We start from the raw sequence: 4,688 nt of genomic DNA, 5'->3' as shown, positions 1-4,688 counted from the left end.
TCCAACCACTATCATTATCGATCTTTATTGCGAAATTAATTCATGTTCATAAAAAAATCAGATTTTAAACTTTTCCCTTTAATTCATGTTTAGGTCATTAATTCTTAAATCACACAAACATTTAATTTGACCATGACCCATTATGATAACTATGTGACCTTCTTCATGTTCGACTTCTGTTTCCAATAATCTTGTCCATCGTTGTTTAATTTATTGAAGGGCAAAGGGCTCTATAGGACAAGCAGAAAAAAAATAAACAACAAAAATATGAAACTCTGTGGGAATTTGTTTATAGCAAGAGAGATTTTTACTGCGTTGAGAAAATTTGATAGAGATCTTCTCACAGAGAATCACTTTTACTTGGATTGAAACAATTACTAAATATTGACGCGAAAAAGAAATTAAAAGGAAGTAGTGTTGAAAACAAAAATCAAAATTACAATATATTATATATATTTTTTTTAATTTATGCCGATTTTGGTTTGCTTTGTAGAAGTAATTTAAATTTATCAATTTATTTATAAACTGATGGACTGCGTGTTTTCAAGTTGCCGTGTCTGGCGCTCAATCCACTAAAAGGGAAATTTATTTGACCTTTTTTATGGCATTTTTACCAATATATTTCGTCGTATTTCTGAGAGATTTCCCTTTATTAATTGGTTTAGGTGGTTTTTTAGAAAATTAAGGAAGGTTTATGCAGTTTTAAACTCGGTCTAAATAATTTTAAATTGCATGATTTGTGTTAATTTGATAGTCCCGCAATGAAGATTTAAAAAAAAACAATTGTTGACTGCAATGATTAGCTGATCAAATTGTTAATTTTATCAATTTTTTCTAAAAGAGGACCTAGCAGCAAATAAAATTCAGATTTTCTCCAAAATTTACTGCGCTGACTTCAATTTCATGGCAGATTTTGATTTTTGATCTCTTGTCAAGATTTATCCAACGCAGCATGACACTTTTTAGGGGATATTCGCTGTGAAAGAAAGTAAGAATTCAAGTAGGGAGACAGTCCTCACCATTTGAAAAGCATCATAAAATTTGGATTTATATTAATCTTTTTGCTAGTTGTGCAGTGCAAATTCTTTTTATAAAGTTAAAAATTTCAGTTTGCGTGTGATAAAAATGCTTTTTTATTTCATTACAATCCCATTTAGTTTTTTCTCTATCTATTTGATATTCATGAATGAATTTTTAGTTCACAATCAGTCAAAAGCGAAATCCATCAAAATTTCCATATTGAAAAAGGACAAAAGAGATTCGTGGAAAAGCTGCAACTGCAATGATGAGGTTTCCTTTTGTGTAAAACATGAATATCTCTGTATGGGCAGCCGCAATCCTCATTTCCGCAGCTTCATTAATACGAAAAGAAAGAGAGAGAAAAAAATGAGGCGTGTGTGTGTATCTGATGAAATCCGAAGCTGCACTCGCATCACTCATTTTCAGCCTCGCTCGAGTGTTATTATTATTTTTCTCTCAATAATAAAACTGCGTCTAGTCGTCAATAATGATTATATTGCTCCTTGCGTCCCGCGCAGCGCACAAGACAGGATAATATTATTTTTTAGGCTTCGCACACGGCACGCACGTGACGGGCCGAGCGAAATAAATAAGAGGTCGCGATCGCTGCTTGTTTTGGCAGACATGCAAAAAATGAGCGCCGACAAAACGTGTTATTTCGCTTCGACCGCTATTTTCTGCGTAATTATTTTTATTGCTCGAGACGCAAGGAGAGCAAGAGTCTGCAAGAAATTTCTCTCCGCGGGCGACAGTGTGTGCGTATTAGCCGGCGCCGCGCGAGATAATACGCTAATTATATTCACTCTCCGTCAAATGATGCATTTCCCAGCGTGTCCAACGTTCAATGTTGCCGCTACGAATTGTAATTTTCAATTGAAATGACCTGCGTGAACCCGACCTTAACCTCATCCTTGTGCCAAATCTGTCAGATAAATGAACGAATTTATTTTTTTGACATATTGTTGCATAATGGTTTAACAGTGAGTATTTTAAATCGTTTAAAATTTGTTTTTAAATTTATTTTAATTTTTTATTCAAATTTAATAAAAAAAACGGGAGGGTTAGAAGTAATATTGATTGATTAAAACAAATAGTTAACGATTTGAAGTGTGTCTCTAATTTAAATCATGTAAAATATGATACCTATAACGTCATTACTCAATTTTAATATAATTCCCCAGTTGTATAAACCCTCATTGAATGAAGCCGCCAACAGATGGCGCCACCGTTTACTTTAGTAATAAATTTAATTTTAATGCTTTTCCGCTGCGATTTCAGACTCAATCCTGCCACTGTGCATTCTTCATTTAATTTGTTTTCTTTTGACGTGCTGAAAACCAAAATCGGTTAAGCCAATCGCCGTAGAATCATGAAAAACTATTTTTTGAAATATAAAATCTTTTCCAACGTTTCTATGGCGAATGGCTGGACTGATTTGGTTTTCAGCACGTCAAAAGAAAACATTTTAAGTGAAGAATGCACAGTAGCAAGATTGAGTCTGAAATCGCAGCGGTAGTGCCTTAAAATTAAATTTATTTCGAAACAATTCGGTGGCGCCATCTGTTGGCGGATTCGAACACATGCGGCTTATGCAACTAATGAGTTTCTATTTTATTTATTTCTTTTTCCCAAAATTCATGCTCAGTTTCAGAGATAAATAAAAACAGCGACCATACACAGTGATAACAACAGCAAAAGGAAAGAAAAATAATCGCAGGAATTTTTTTTTAAATTTTAAATTATCCAAAAATGGCCAAATTATGCGTGGATTAATTCAGGAAATAATTTTATTTTAATTTTTTCCTTTGAAAACCATGTCCTAAATTAATCCACGCAGAGAAAAGCTGTTCTAAATTAAAAATTTCATTTTTTTTCTCTTGTAAATTTATTTTCACGATTAAATCAGTGCAATAAAAAATCACGGTGTTCAATTCGATAAAGCAGCAGCACTCATTTATGGGGCATCAGACAATTAGAGTAGAGAAGTGTGCCTCTTTTTAACAGCACACAGCACGTGTTGAGAAAAAAAAGACGCAAACTGAAACCAGTATTTCAACTGGATTCGGAGAAGTAAAGCGAGATTGTTTCTTCTTCTTCTTCTTCTGCGTTGAGCCGCGCAGTTCTAGCAATCGGAGGAAATAGGAAACGGACTATTCACACACACACAGCAAACGAAGAGATAAGAAAAAAAATAACAACGACTGATGAGGAACAATGGCACCATTTGGATTTGTCTGGATTCTGTTGCTGCTCCTTTATTGCGCTTCCAGCTGCAAAAGCAGGATCGTTGCCACTCTCCCGCACTAAATCTGTGTTGTAGCAGAATTAAAGTCTTATTTGTGCTGCTCCAATTCGGATTACTTATTTAAGGTTTGGCTGGAATTTCTTCCAGGGGATAATTTGATAAGTATTTAATTAAGTTTCTATAATTTGTTGTCAGAAACAGATATACAATAATTAACTGAAGGTATGAGACAGCTTTACTTAAGAACTTGACCAATACTTTGTTCTAAGGGAAGATGTAGATAAAAATCAATATAAATAAATTTTACAGTTGCTTTAAATATATATATTAAAAATTATTGAAATTTTAAATTTTATTAAATAAAAATGAATTAAATAATTAAAAGTGTTTGTTTCTTTTATTAATTGGCAAGAGTTGCAATTAGTTGAGTGCAAAGTAATGTTATTTTTATTGTTTTACCGCAATAATGCACGGGGTGGAAGGGTGATGATTGTAATCACCCTCAAAACCATTTTTTGTGCTCTCGGGAGGTCAAGACGAGTCGGACGGGATGAAATTTTTGCAATTCTGACTGTTAGACTCCGAGATTTGTTGTTAAAATTATTAGCAAAAATGCTGTCACTCTTCGAGATGTTGAAAAATATTGTTCTGCGCGTTAAATTGATCTCAAATTTTGTCTGGAACTAGGTCATGACATGTTTGGCAACGAACTGTAGTTGTCACGATGAAATAGTTACACAATATATTTTAGTTTTAAAGAGAAAATTAATTACAAACCCGAAACAAATTAGACTAATTTTTTAAATTTAAATTCAGCCTAACTGAAATGGTTTGTTGACGATTTTAAATGTTTAAATAATTTAATTCCAGCCCTGAAAGTTGAATTAAAAAAGGGCAATAATTTATTTTCCAATCAAAATTTAATTAAAACAATTTTTTAAATTGAAGTCGGCAACAATTTTAATTTGAAATAAATTATTTTGAAGAGATATAATCACGATTTAATGGTTTACTGGATTATAAATAGACATTGTCAATAACGAGATTGCGATAGACGGCGGAGTAAAGCGCTGAAGAAGACGGAAAAGAAAGAGATCGCATCAAGAGCCGCGTGCGCAGATAGTTTTCCGCTCAACTCAGCAGCTCTTACGGCAGGTCCATGGTGCTATTTTATATTATTTTTCACGCGCCGGGGAGAACTCTTGCGTTATTTGTCCGTGATTTATGGCTCGTCATCCCTCGGCCAATTAATCATCTGCGCGTCGATCCCCTCCAGGGAGCAGCTAGGAAAATAAAAGGGTTGAAATTCAGTCAGTCAGTCAGTCAGGGTGCGTGGGGATGCTGGGCGGCGGGCCCGGCTGAGCAAGAGCAAGAGCAGCAGCAGCGGAGGAGGAGGACGAGGGGGAGGGGGAGGAGGCGTCGG

Source organism: Cloeon dipterum, chromosome X, assembly GCF_949628265.1.
Source record: "Cloeon dipterum chromosome X, ieCloDipt1.1, whole genome shotgun sequence".
NCBI lineage: Eukaryota > Metazoa > Arthropoda > Insecta > Ephemeroptera > Baetidae > Cloeon > Cloeon dipterum.
Note: the sequence above shows the minus strand (reverse complement) of the source record.